This window comes from Motacilla alba, chromosome Z (assembly GCF_015832195.1).
Source record: "Motacilla alba alba isolate MOTALB_02 chromosome Z, Motacilla_alba_V1.0_pri, whole genome shotgun sequence".
Lineage (NCBI taxonomy): Eukaryota > Metazoa > Chordata > Aves > Passeriformes > Motacillidae > Motacilla > Motacilla alba.
In genome coordinates, this window is record NC_052046.1 from 20,389,371 (window position 1) to 20,404,597 (window position 15,227).

Genomic DNA, 15,227 nt, shown 5'->3' on the forward strand with positions numbered 1-15,227 from the left:
TAATTTTTGCCTAAATGTCAATCAATCTCAAGTGTAATATTTGAAAATAAGACTCTGATTAATACATGCCATTGGCAAACAGACAGATGATTCTTAAAGCAGAGGTTAGTTTAATTCTCATGGGTGATTCATACAGTGCTCTGAATCTAAAGATAAATTGCAAACTGTACAAAGACAATTGTGTATGTACCTTTTCATTTCTTTTTGAATCTTTAATTCTGTGCACATTATCAGGATAATTTTATGTAGCTTCCTCCTTAGAATAATTTCTGTCTGCATAGTGGAATAAAGAAAATTGCTCTGGGAAAAAAGTTGCTAGTTCTGAGTGTGGTCAGTAAAGACCTCTCAAAAAAAAATCAGAAGAATCAGTCTTTTATGGAATAGTCAAATAAAAAGTTTTGAATAATATATAGTATTCCATACATAATGCATATGAAATAGAGTAATGGGTATGAGTGTTTTCATTTCATTTTCTCTGTATTGTATGAAGAAAACTTAGTCCTCTTGTTGCTACTAACACTAAACATTTTCATGACTAACTGATCATGAACTGAACTAATTTAAGTTAGACCACCTAAATGCAGGACTCACTGTTCATCCATATTTCCCTGCTTTCTCACATACATTTACTTATATTGTTACTTGTATATACTTTTCATAGTGCTGAGTCTAGCTAGCAGATATACTTTTCCTGTTTGTAAAAGCAGATGGCTTCTAAAGTATGTGAAAAAAAATAAAACAGGACTTCTATCATATTCCTTTTATAAGTCTACCCAGGCCTTTGTAAAGGTGAAATTTGATAAGTTCTGGAACTCCACTTATAAAATCATGTCAAGTAATGTCACAATTTGATACTGAAAATATCAAGAAATGTTCCTGGCTATCATAAATGGCAGACTTGAGAAATTTGAGGACTGGTAGATTATCTTTGGTATTACTCAGGGAAGAAACTATTGGCAGGACAAACTAGGATGACTATTTATTTTCTCTAACAGGAGATAACATAGTATGGGTATTAATGCTGGGCTTATTGGTTTATTTTAATATATATTATGCATGTGACATAGTTGCTTTATGTTTTGTAGTCTTATACAAATTATGCCTTTCATAAATATGTTTCACAATGCTAAGCATTGTACAAAGCATAAATAAGTAGAAATAAAAGAAAGATCTGGAGAGGTCATATAGTTTCAGTATTGTGCCACCTGAAAATTTGCCATTTTTTCAACTAAGGTAGATTTGAATGCTGGAATTATGTGTCTCCAAAGTGTAGCCTAAAAGTCCCACCTAAATGGGAAAACGGTTAGGTCTAGTTAATAAGACATACAAACCACAAAGCTGTCTGAAACTTTGTCTATGCATTACTAAATAAAAGGATTGCTGCCATGTCTCTCTTCTGACTTTTTATTTCAATGAAAACTACTGCAGGTTTGGGTGCTTTCAAAATGCAAATACATAGTATTTTCTTCCTGGACTGTTTATTTGGTCTAATATCTAAATTGTGCTTGGCAACACCTAAAGTTTCATATTTGGTTTTCATAATTGGTTGTATTCTCTGGCTCAGGACACTGCTAGATCTTAACAGGCATAAAATGCTGAGAATAGTGGCAGCAAAAGTCTTCTGACACCATATTAGATTCTATTGACAAGGGAAACCCTGACAACACTGAGATCTTAAAAGATAAACAGGGTACTTAGATTAATTTTCTTTAAATTAAGAACCTAATAGCCAAATAAGATGTTATAATTTCATAAGTCAAATATAAAGAATGGGAAGAGGAATAGGTGGGTATCCATGAGTAGAGTGACTGGAGTGAAAAGGGATGTGATTACAGTGCTTAGAAAGCAATGAAATCTTGCAAATTTGAATGTGAAAATAACCACCTTTGTATAGGAGTGCACTGTCAAATACTGCAGTACAATACTGCATTGGCAAAGAAGAAATTCTGTAGCTGTGTTAGAAATGCATATGCTTTTTCACCTTCATATCCAGCAGGTCCAGTGTTCACAGAGAATCCAGAAGCTCTTTTTGTATGACTCCAGCTTTCATTGTGACAAAACCTCTTCCACAATATCATTTTAATACCACAGATATAAAAATAGTAAGCCAGTAAATCACTCATTAGAAATGCTAGATAAAATCAGACCTCAGTACTAGATTGGGATATGAGGAGAGAAAAATTGCTGTTAGGAAGTTTATATTATATACAAAATTTATCAGGTTAACTAATTTTGACTTAATGAATTTATTGAGCAGGGCTGCTAGATAAAATCAAGCACTTCTTCTTTTTCCTTATTTTTTCCTGAACTGATACACTACGCCAAATATATTTGGCAATCTACATGTGAGTCTTCTTTCATATGATATTTTCCATGAGGAATGTAGAATTATCTTTAGTAATACAAACAACTTTTCAGTTCTTCTACAAAAAGAAAAAAACCTCAGCACTTCAGCACTTTTGGGCTTTGCTGATGAAAATTGCTCCAGATTAGTTTGCCCTTGTATTGCACTGTATTTTTTTCCAATAAAATAAACAACAGAATTCCCATTTGTTTCATAAACATTACTTATGGTATTATGGTCAAGGCTTTATGATGTTTGGTCAAGGATAAGTTAATGATAAAATGGAATTGCTGTTCATGAAGGAAAGCAATTCTCCTTTTCCCATTCAGATTTTTAAAACATGGAAAAGTTAACAAGCTAATTTTAACTATTTCTCTAAAGTATCTTCTGTTTCATATGAGATAAACAAAGATATTATATTAGTTATTCTTTTGAGTACTGACAACTTAAAAAATTGTAATTACACAATAGAAATAACATCTCAAATAATGGTTTCCTTCAATAGATTTTATAACAGAAAAATAGTGTAGTTTGAACAGAAAAGTTAAATAGCAAACATACTCAATTGGATCCTATTATCATATATCATAATTTAATAACTGAAGTGTGGCCTTTGTGTGCCATTAAAGTGGAATTGCATTCTGTAAGAGCTGTACAGTCACAGGAAGTTCACCAACTAAGGCTAAGTCTCCAGCAGTAATTTGATACAGAAATGTGGGCTAAAATAAGAGATTAGAATAATTTAAATTGCAAATATGATACTAAATTTGACATTGATTTTGGTAATCAAGTGCAGAAATTAAAAATGACTGAGATGTTTAGTACACTGTGCCTAAAAGTGTTATTTCTAAAGCTTTTGCATAAATCTGAGATTGAAATACATTGCAGAGATAAAGGATAAAGTAGTCAGGATAATGATGATAGCACTGCAGATAGATGCTGGCTGCCTGCATGTAGAGAAAGGTTGTAGAGGTGGCTCAAGAAAAGTAGAGGTGTTCAGAACAGCAGAAGGGGATTACAAAACCTCTGAGTTACAGCCCTTGGTTACTATTTGGAATCATAATTATTCCTAGGCTAACAGGAATCCCCTCCAACTGATGGCAATTAAATTGAAAGTCTAGTTAAAAATAGAACGCTTATTTCTATCTTTTCAAATGTTTAAGCTAGAAAACATTCCTCCAGTGTTGCACACGGTGAAATCTGTGCAGATTCATTCCTGATATCATCACTTTCAGTACTTAATAAAAATATTGACTTCTGCATCAGTCAAGGATTGCACAATAGAGTGTTTTTCAAGCCTGCTAAAAGCTGGTGGAAATTACCAGCACTTCCGTAGGTCACATCTGCCGTGTCCTTTTATGTAATCATTCTCTAGAGAAAATGGTGAAAAATTTCCTTTAGAGAAAGCTTTTAATAATGCCAATTGGTAAATTTCTTGGTATCTCTGTCTTTAAAATCGGGGCACAATACTAAAATTTACTTTCTTGATTCAAGATTCTTGTTACTGTGATTTGATAGGCAAAAGGATAGGCAACAAAGGCAGGATGTTCAAAACAGAAAATTTACAGATTTTAAGTTAATACTTCCTTGTTTAAGTGATACTGGTTTTCAAGTTCAGATACTGGGATCTACTGAGAAGAAAACAAGACAGGTGTTACTGAAAATAGAAGGTGCAGCATTTAATTTTAGACATAAGGAGTAGTGCTGGTAGAAGGCTCCCAGAATAATCCTTATTTTGGACTATTCTTCTCAACTTCTTCTATTCCATCCCATCAGGGTCACCCAGAGCAGGTAACTCAGGAACTCATCCAGCTGAGTTTTGAATGTGTCTGGAGAGGGAGGCTATACAACCTCCCTGGGCAGCCTGTTCCAGTGCTCTGCCTCCCTTAACACAAAGTTTTTCCTCATGTTGAGATGGAACTTCTTGTGTTTTAGTTTATGGCCCTTGCTCTTTTCCCAGTCTCTGGACACCACTGAACAGTCTGGCATCATCCTCTTGGCCCCGACTTTTGGGATATTTATATGTGTTATTGATCTTCCCTCTCAGCCTTCTCCTCTCTAGACTAAATGGGCCCAGCTCTCTCAGCCTCTCCTCGCAAGATTCTTCAGTAGAGCTTATCATTTGCAATCTGCAGTCTTCACAGAAAGTGAATTTTCTGCCTGCAAAAGACATACTTCACTGGAAAGTGTTGTCTCAGAGTATCTGTTACGCTTATAGTACACTAATATACAAAAGACAGAATCCAAACCTGCTCGTTGAGTGTCTTAGGTCAGCTCCACTGATGGCCACTTTGTCATTTTACTGATTTGTCAGCACTTGGACCCTAATTCTTGCACTCATTTTCCTTGCCCCCAAGTTCTGTCAGCTCCTGCTGGTAAAAAAATGCAAGACTGATTTCTTGATTCCAGAGTCCCCCTTGGGTCCCATGGAGCAGCTGTGCTCTAAATAGCCTTTATGCTTCTCCTTCTGCACCTTACCAAGTAGAAGTCAATCTGAAAGGAAAAGAAAATGGAAAGGAAGGTTGAAAATAAAAAGGTCATTGCTACAGAGATGTCTTAAGCTTCAGCTTCAGGGCTGCCACTTCCTTCACTGTTACTTCGTAAACAGTGTTAGAACTAACCATTGTGTATTAATAGCCTTGTTTATCTTTTAAGCTGGTTTGCATAGGCTGTTCTTTAGGGACTCCTTCAGAGCCACATTCTCATTGAAAAGGATGTTCCAGTCCTAAAGACTGCCTCCAGCACTAGCCTGTGTAGGAGAGTAATTTACTCCTGAGAAATTATGGTTGTTGATTTGTCTCTATTGGTTCATCAATGCACTGAAGGGAATCAAATTCTAATTTGTACGTGTCATCAGGATTGCTTGTTTGCATTTAACCATGATATTGTAAGACTGGTATACCAGGAATATTGATAGCTGTAATTATGCAACACCAAGGGTTGTGATAGAATGGCCAGGGCAAAAAAGTATACTGTAGCCTTTCCCCATTTGATATGTCTCTGAATGGATGTTAGATTGGCATCTTTAGTTCTACTTAGGCAGCCAAGTGTTCATACTGGTCTGTAGGACAAACTAAGAACATCTAGGACCTCCTGTGGCCAGGGCCCACAGCTGTACCAGAGACACCCAAATGAACTTGTAGGGGAGTTAGAGGTATCACGGTTTTGACTCTGCAGCTTACAATTCCTAAAAACTTTTAAGAAGGTCCTTTTCTAAAGATGCTTGATAAAATGTAGCTGTGTTCAGGATAAGAGGGAAAGTCCTTTGAAGCACTTTGAAGCCAGTTAAAAGATGCCAGACAAAGAATAGAAATATATGATTAATATTTCTCACTGAAGACGTATTATATGGATCCTGTATGGGTCTAAATTACACCCTGTATTATCCAGTGTATTTTTTTACAAGACATGAAGATGTAAGATTTGCTTACAGTATGAAATATTTGGGATAATAAAAATTAAAACCAAGTGCAAACAGTGGCAGACAGGAGACCGTCTTGGTATCTAGTGTTCTTCAGTAATGTTTACATTGTTTTCATCACAAAACAAGGTAGTTAGTGGGAAGGGTACAGACAAGATAAAAGAGAAAGTCAGTTTTAAATTGTTTCCTGATGAGGATTATGTAAATAGACTAGAATACTTCACACAAAGAAACAGATTACTAAAAGAGGGAGGATGATTGTGGTAATTAAGATCAAGAAAGGCATGACAGAACTGTATGTGTGCTGCTGTTATTCATTGTCTCATAATAAAAGAACTAGAACTCTGCAAAAGAACTAAAAGACATTAAATAGAATTATCATTACCCCAAAGCATGGGTTCAAATCATGAAAGTTTTTTGTTCCTGTTAAACTCAAAGATATCACATTTGTCTACAGAGATCCTAGAAATGCAAGTCCCTGTGACTGAGAGGGAAAAGTGTTGCAATATGCTTGCCTTGTTCTTACTTTTTTTCAATCCCAACCAATTCCTCATAGTTTGACTTGTCAGGAAATGAATAATAGGGTAGAAAGACCTTTAGATTACTCAGTATGCCTGTTTTATAAGATGTTCTGCTGTTTGATAAAATAGTGTCTTCCATTACAATTTTATTAAGCCATAATAAAATTGGGTTTTATTTTATTTATTAATTGTCACGATGAGGACTATGTCCCGGCCAGGTGACGACAACAACAAGCACGCGACAGACCCCCTCACAAACTCCACAAATTCCAGCTACCAGCGGTGGTTCGGCGCAGGAGCAAAAGGCAGCAGCATGGGTCTTGGGGTGAACTGGGACAACTTTATTTCATGACCAGCACCCAAGACGAGACTTGGGGCTAACAAGAGCTTTTATAACACTTCTCAGAAGGAGGGACTTAAGGTAGCAAGCCAATAGGGGTATGGTTGGGGAAGGGTTGAAGGCAGGGTATTTTACACTTGGGCCAATAAAGGAGCACTAGGGAGGGGAATAGCTTGGGTAAACTAATAGGGTTCTAAAGGACACAGAATAGACAGGGAATTCTCCAGGAGGGAGAGCAGGTTCGGGGGAGGATTGATACCGAGGGGGAGGGGGGGAGCAAGGAGGATTTTGGGGGAAAAGGGCAGGGATAGGAGGGATTGACAACTGGGAAGGTGGGGGTTTAAAACTTGGTAGGGAGTGGCTGGGTGACAAACAAAAAGATTGACACCTAACTGAACGGAATAACAACAAGGGAGTAGGTCTAATTTTAGAAACATAAGATACAAAATGGGGAACCTGTGTCACTCCAAAGGCAGGGGGAGGACAACATAAGGGGGTTGGAAAATCACAAATCGAACAGTAAGCATACCAGTAAAAGCAAAGAAAACACACTGCAACAATTTATTAAATAAGATCACATAAATATTTACTCTTTGCTCTCTAGAGACAACTAGAAAACAATGCACGTTAGGTAATCTTTGAATTAGTAATTTTTTGAAGTAGTAGTTGTTGTAGTGTGCTTTTATATTTTGTAATACTGTGTAATAGCATTGTTTTTATATCCCCTTATTATTCCCAGATGGTTTACCCCAGATTGTACCCCCTCCCTCTACCTATGCAATCATTCTCTTTGGCTGAGGTCATCTCCAAATCCCTGCCCTGGCTCCCTATCAGTCACTCAGTTTCCCATCCTTTTTATCTAGAACTTACGGACAAAATCGTCGAGTGATTAGTCCGAGGCCAGGGGTCAGTCCCCCAAGTACTATCCTATACGTTATCTCAAATGTCCATTCCCCAACGTTTCAGCTCTGGAGAGTCTTTATTTGTCAGCAATGTACATACCTTCCGTTGCCTCCCATCCTTTAAATGTGACCTCAGCATTCCTCCCGGGCACTCGGACCAAGAGGCCCCCTGAGGTGAGGGGCCTCCTCGGGAGCTCTAAATAAACCTTGCACTGGCCCCTGCTGACAGTCGGCCTTTTATGGTCTACCGTTGTCTCCTGTGTCTCTTCTGCTGCGAACGCGACTAGCCTAATTGCCATCAGTACCCTCGGGGCACGAGAGGGTGTCCTCCCCCGCTATCGGCTGCTTCGGGGCTGCCCCGGGCTGGCCGGGATTCCTGAGAGGCTTCCAGAGAGACAGAGACAGTAGTCTTTCTTTACGGAATTTGTTCAGAGCAAAAAGTATCTCTTGATTTTAATATTTATGTTTCGTGTAAAATTCTGCTGTGATTAGTTCAGGTTCACATTGGTCTCTGTGAACAAGTGAAAGCAAAGATGCCTTTTTTCTTCACCAGTGGCAGGAATTAGCAAGTGTTTTTTACATGTTTTAGTGGGAGTGGGGAATAATCCTTGCCAACTATGCCAAGAAGAATAGGGAATAGGGAAAAAATGGTTATATTATATTCTTAATTACCTGTTACTGTTAGCTGTAGCTGTTAACTATTATGTTTAATCAATTTTATGTCATGCATTCTTCCCCAGCACTGAAATGCACTTCCTAGAGCAGTTTGTACTCATGTAGCCACTAAAGATTTTCAACCCTGCTGGTGTAATTGTCTTAACTCAAAAGTAAAGCTTGCGTGGTGCTCAGTCAGTTTATTTGATACCTCACAGAAACTCTGTTTGCTATAAAAATAATAATTTGTGATTGATAATAGTATATGTACTAGTTGGCTTCATCACTGTCAATGAATGGATAGGGAAGAAAGAAGGCCAACCACATACAGTGTTTTTCCTGCCTAACATGCCTGCAATTACTACTTCATACACCTGTACCAGTGACAGATAACTCTGTGGCCATTCCAAAGCTGGACATAAACAGAAATTCACTTTGATCCTGGAGCATTTCTTGGACAGAAACCTGACAAGATTTTTGGAAGAATGTGGTGCTTGCACAGTATAATAATGCCATTACAGCAATATGACAGAAACAGGGGAAGGCTTTTGTGATGATAACTTTGCAAGAGTTTCTGGCAGCTGAAATACGGTATTTGGTCATCTGGGAAGATGACAAATACAACATGATGTACAGAAATGTTCAGTGGTAAAATAAAGCAGCAGAGAAATGAATGATGTTGATGATGAGTAAGAGATTAGATAGAATAGAAGAGAAGCAGAAAGCAGATTAAAAATAAAATGAAAACTTGTTGATTTAGAATATTCGGAATACTTTTAAAAATTTTTTTTTTGTATAGCTTATTGATGCACATACCACAGAAGCAGAAGCAACCTCAAGTTGCTGTTTGAAGTTCCCTGGTTTTCATTGTCTGCATTGTCATGGTAAAGAGAGAAATTGTCCACAAATTAAATTCACTGTTAAGATACAATTTATTTACAAGGAAATGTGAACAAAAGTCATTACAACTCCCCCTCTCAAAGGCAAATGTATGAAAATTACCATAACTGTAATTGGTATGTCATCAATATACATGTATAAGCCTTACCTTTAAAATCAAAGCAAGACATTTTATGGTCTAGAATGTATGCCACCTATGCATTTAGATCTCTATGACATGCATGAGACCATGCAGCTTCATTCCTTGATATCAGTCCTCGGCTGTTACATAATACTCTGACTGTTTGGTACTTTTTGTGTTATGATTTGAGGGAAGAAAGAAAAAGCAAACAGGTAATTCACCTAGTTACTTAAAAAAAAAAAAAAAAAAAGATCTGCTTGCTGACCATCATCCAAAATTCCTTCAAGTCTTCCAAAGTCAAGTGATTTTTACACTGTGATATGTGGATTAATTACTCCCATTTTAGTACATATCCTGGCAGATAAGCTAGGCAAGTGGCTTCTATTTGTGAGTATTGATAATTACAGAATAATCACAGATGAATATTTTCTGTGATAATAATCACAGGCTGAGCATGTTTTCTAAGGTCATTATGCCCTCCCACAATCCTCTCGTTACTTGTTTCTGTTATTTTCAGGAAAATAAACAGCCCAAGACAGAAATTATGAGTTGTTCTATTTTTTCTTTGAATTTGTGAGAGGGACTGGACACAGTAGCTATTGAATAATTCTTATAAAATTGGCAAATATATTTCTTATTTAATAAATAAGTGAGATATTTAGTTATGCAGAATAGCCATTGTACAATGTGTATGCATGCATTTAATGCTTTATGGATTTTGGCATTAATCTTCAAACTTACTCATTTTCTTTTCTCACAATCTGCTTATTTTTCATGATATACAAGCTAACTTCATGGGTTCATATTTTCATTTGGAAAAGCTGAATTATTTAGCTAAAAAATAGCACAAGGTTACTGTCTTCAGACTTTTTATTTCTTTATTTGCTTAGTATTCTGAACATCATTGTTAACTGGTAAAAAGGTGCTATATTTTTTCTTAGAATCAAACTAATAGTAGCAATGTGCAAAAAACTTCACTTGTAAATAATTTTCACTGAAATCTGACAAGCTATATTTGAATGGAAAAAGATCTTATATTTATTTCCACTATAGAGTAAAACCGTAAAATTTCTTTGTCAAGTGAAAATAATTGTAATTGTGATGGAATGCAATTTACAGTATTTCACAGAGGAAAAAGTCCAAATGACAAGTTGTCATTCTGTCCTAAAGGTCTGAGAGATGTTAATTTAAGGGATTGACCATAAATGATCCAAAGAAATGTATGGCTTTTATGTATTGATTTGTAGTTAATAACCTTAAAATCTGGATTTATTTTGTTTACACACCTGTGTGGACAAACTCTGAGAGTAGCTACCAAAAACACTGTACTTATAATTTTGAAAATAATATGGAAAGTTAGAGCTGAAATAAATATTTTTAAGAACTGTCATTTTCATTGGAACCTCTATTAATTGTTTCAGTTGGGGTTTTTTATCTTTTCCATTTTGTACATTTCTGGTTCATTTTGTTTTATTCTCTTCTCAGATCCACGAAGGATTTATAAAGTTTTAAAAGAGAGGAGATTATTCTGAGATATAAATGCCAATAGTTTTGCTAATACCAGACAGCCAGTAGCATTGTTTGCCTGGTGCTTGATTCTGTAGGATTGAAGTTTTTACAAGCCTTTTGTTTTGACAAATGATGTGTGACACATCAGTGACACTTCCAAATTTTGGGATTTCTGCATAGTTTTGTCCGTAGCTTTTTGTTCTTCTTTTCATGTTAAATGCCTTATGAAAGTCACAAAGCAGACACCTAGCTGTAACAGTGGTTTTCAACTCTGCCTTATGGAAAGGAGTGTCCCTTATGGAATCAAGTCTTGTGTCCCATGTGAAAGGCTTCAGGACATGGCATTTTCAGATTTTCACAGTAACTGATTGCTTATCTTGACTCTTTTAGATGGGGGTCTTGGACACCTTTAAAAAGCAGTTTCTGTGTGTTCCTCACTTAAATGGCCTGCATGCAACTGATTTGTTCATGTGCGGAGGCCATCTGTATCATATGAACAGTGAGTTCAATAAATCACATTTTAAGCATGCACAAATTACTGCTTAAACACAATATGCCTTTCTGAGACTGCGATAGAATTTAACACTAAAACCAAAAGCCCAGCAAAAGTCTATAACTGGTTAGACAGACAACACAGTGAATGTAAAAATGGTTTCAGGAAAGGAAAGTACATTTTTACACCTTAAGTACATTTTACATCCAGGTTTTCTAGAGCCCAACAGCTATCAGAAAGTAGGACTTGGATTTTGGGGATGGAAAAGAAAAGGAGAGATGTTTAGGCTATCATGTAAGTTTAGTCATGGGTATAAGGTGCTGGCATCCAGCGAGAGCCCACAGATAAAATCAGAAGGTCAAGAGCAGAGAAATAAGCAAAGAAAGCAGAGAGAAAATGAGAGGAAGGTAAGAGCAGGATAGTGAGGGAGGTTTGGAAAGATGGTTTTGCTGTGGAAAAGGCCTTGGAAGATGATAGTAGAAGTTTTAACATAGGAAAGCTGAGTGTTCTGGTATGCATCGTGAAGAAAGAAGAGTTTGTAATTTGATATGTCTCTCTCTAGAAAAAAAGACTTCTGAGACAACAGGTGTGTGGACCTGAAATACTGAGGCAAGAGGGTGGTGAGGTTCAAGCTTTTCATGCAGAAGAAGTAGATCTCTGAATCTGAGAAGGATGGTGGTTTCGTTGAATATCCTTAGTTTGGGGAAGGAACTGGATATTTTGGGAACTTGAGTTTCAGTGGAGAGCTTGAGACTGAGATCTCGGGGCATGAGATGAGAAGTTAATGGGACATACTTGCAGTCATTCACACAGAATAAGTGCTGCTCTCTCATAAACCTTTCTAGCAATATATGATTTTTCTTTCTTGGAAATACAAATCTCACATCTCATCTAAACTAGCAAATCTTGCAATTTAGCTATTACATTAGCATAACCAGTGTATAATACCTTTTGATGTGCGTATGGGAGAAAGCTGGCATTTATGCAGGAAGTTTGGGATGATACCTCATTTGTCAAAGCATGAAAGCAACACAAAAACAGCTGTATACTTGAAAAATTATATAATACTTGGAAATTTTGTTCTTTTCTTCCATGCTGTCATCAAGTCTGCAGGTGACAACAAATTGGTAGACTCAGTGGTGGGGCTGCTATTCACAGAGGACAAGGAGTTGGAGAAATGCAGGTGCTTCATCAGACAGAGACCCTTTTGCCAGGCACCTAAAAAGAAAAACAGACCCAAGCAGGGGATGGAAAATACAGTGTAAAAGAGCATGTAGCAAGTCAAACTGAGACCTTGTGAGAATGACACAGTGGTCTGTGTAGTTTAGAACATTCATATGTGATTTGGGAAAGTGCTACATATACAGCTGGTAAAATTTATAGTGATATTAAATTATTCATTTCACTACTGATAGTAAATATGAACTTGACAACTAACAGTTCTTTTGATCCGTGACCTAGAGGAAGCAACAGAATACATTTTCATCAGGCCTGCAGAGAACAGCAAAGTTAAGGACAGATTGATAGACTCAGCACAGGGCTACCTTTCAGAGATGCCTTGACAAGCTGTAGAAATGTTCTGGAAGGACTCTGAAATTCAACAAGGACAAATGCTGTGACCAGCACCTCGGAAGGAAGAGACCTTGACAATGAGACAGGTTGGGCACCGAAAGCCTGGGGACAGATTTCTGGAAAGAGCTTGGGCATCCTGACGGAGAGCAAGCTGTGGGTGAGCTGGAAGTGTGCCAGCAGCATCCTGACTTTGTGAATAGGAGTATGATGTATGAAAACCTGTAGATGAAGCTTTTAATCCCTAATGCTCAACACACCACATCTATAATCCTGCAGTTTTGCCTTCCTCCCTTGTGAGGGAAGACAGAAGTAGACTGGAGCGGGTTTAGCAGAGCGACCCAGGTTTAGCTGGGATGCTCAGAGGTCTGGAGAACCTGACCTGGAAGGAGAGGCTGAAAGAACTGGCTTCTTCAGTCAGGGAAAGGGTGGGTTTGGGGAGGATCTCTAGTCAGCCTCATCATAGCTATAAGGAGACCACCAAGAGGACAGACCACCTGTTCACAGTGGTGCATGGCAAGAGGATGAACATCAAGGCATATAAAAAGTTCAGACTGCAAGTAAGGAAAACAATTCCACTATGAGGACAGTCAGGTGGCGGAGCAGGTGTACACAGAGGCATTATGCATCTCCATAATGCATAATATTCACTGTAATGTGGTCTAAATTAGCTACTGCCATTTAAAAAAAAAGACATTTGGATAATACTGGGATTAATTTTTTGAAAGCATTTCATGCACAGTCACAGTAAAAAGGTAAGCAGGAATCATAACAAAATGTTTTGTCATTGTCTAGATTTGTGGTGATCCCACAACTCAAATTTTGCATATAATTTTAGATTACATCATCTCAGAAAAAAATAAAGGAGTGTGAAGCATAATATAGAAAGGATAGTCTTAAGTTTGGAAACTTTTTCCATACAAAGGAAATTCAAAAGTTCTTTTGTTTGGAAAGCATATTAGAGAAAACAGATACAAGAAATCTGTAAAATTATGAATGGCATAAAGATGTTGTAGGAAAGATTATTCACTGTCACTCTGAGGCATTCTTGCATTAGCAATTATATCAGCTATAATAGAGCACAAAAATTAATGCTGTGAGGTCAGATGTCCACATTTGCATTTGAGGCAACTTGCAGTCCCAAGGGCTAAATGCCCATTATTGGTTGAAGCATATTACTGGAACATTTCTGAGCTCTTAGAGCTCATCTTCTGTTTCTAGTTTTACCTGAAAGGAAAACAATTCATTTACATCAAAACTACTCCACCAAGGGACACAAAGTGCAGTAAATGGAGTGAATGTGAGATCTGGTTCAAAAGCATGCAGAGATACATGCAATGCTATTTTACACATTGTTCTGGAAACAGCTTCCAGAGATCTAGTGCACTGAGCTGCCAGGTGCTGCAAGGGCACATATGGGAAGGTCTCAGTCTGTACTTGCATTTTTTCTCACAGTCTTTCAATAGCTCTTCTCATCCACTGCAGAAAGAAGAGACTATGCCAAAATTATGTACTTTGGTATATCTGAGAACCTCAGAACACTTGTTCATACATAACTTAATTTTACATGAGCACTTATAATGTAAATGGTTATTGTAGCTTGCATATTATTCAGTTGGGGACATTTTTAAACTAAAATTTTCTATCTGATACCTTCTATTTTTGAGTTTTAAAAAAGTAGGTCAATTTATAAAACTGGGAGGATATTTAATTTTTTTTGTAGTTTTGTTTTATGTTTTGCTAGTACTTTAGCAGAAGGTTACAAAGTGCAAAAAATGTGCCTACTGATATTTACTGAAAATCCTTTTTGGCTTGTACACTTTGCTGCATATAAAAGTGTGATTTGCACACAACTTTTTTTTGTTATCTAGTAGCAGGTTCCCACTAACAGTCTGCCAGGCTCTGCCAGCACCATGCATGCATATTCATATGATTTCAGTAGAAGTTCTTGTTCAGAATATAGCAACACAGGCATGTGCAAGAAAGTTAAATAAAATATATTTTTTCACAAATAAATGCCCGTGCATTAATTTTTGGGGACATATTATTTGAGGATTGAAATAATGTATGACAGGATTTTTTTTTAAGAAGTAAAAAATACATTAGAAGGTGTTTGATGCTCCCTCAGGTCTTCTGTTTCATAATTCAAACCCCTACTCCATGTTGCTGTTCAGTTTTTGAGGAACTCTACAGCTGTCAGGTTTTATCTGGAGATGGTTAAGAAATGGGGTTTACTTCCACTCTAGCCAGAGATGCAAAAGGTATTTTTCTTCTCAGAATTTATTAAAGAATACAGAATGCATCATAAAAAATGCTCATTACATGTAATGTAAAAAAAGAGCAAAAATCCAGAGTACAACTGTCCTTTATCAGTATGGGACAGATTTTCTGCCTTTGCACCACAGCTCCCAGGCTCATTTTTGTGCCACAGCCTACTGTTTGACACAGATGCA

The 15,227-nt window shown here is 37.0% G+C and overlaps 1 protein-coding gene and 1 long non-coding RNA gene across 11 annotated transcripts in view; one reads left to right on the forward strand and one right to left on the reverse strand.

Moving 5' to 3' along the window:
* RNF180 (ring finger protein 180) overlaps positions 1–15,227 on the forward strand; it is a 78,629-nt gene that overhangs the window by 50,239 nt on the left and 13,163 nt on the right. The gene's annotated exons all lie outside the window — the stretch shown is intronic.
* Positions 5–10,114, reverse strand: LOC119695473. 2 transcript variants are annotated; one of them, XR_005255230.1, is made up of 4 exons: positions 7,629–10,082; positions 4,823–4,837; positions 4,594–4,716; positions 5–4,504 (listed from the first exon to the last, which is right to left on the reverse strand). It is a non-coding gene; the product is annotated as an uncharacterized LOC119695473 (long non-coding RNA). The 2 variants fall into 2 exon arrangements; XR_005255229.1 differs by having other exon boundaries at positions 4,594–4,837; positions 7,629–10,114.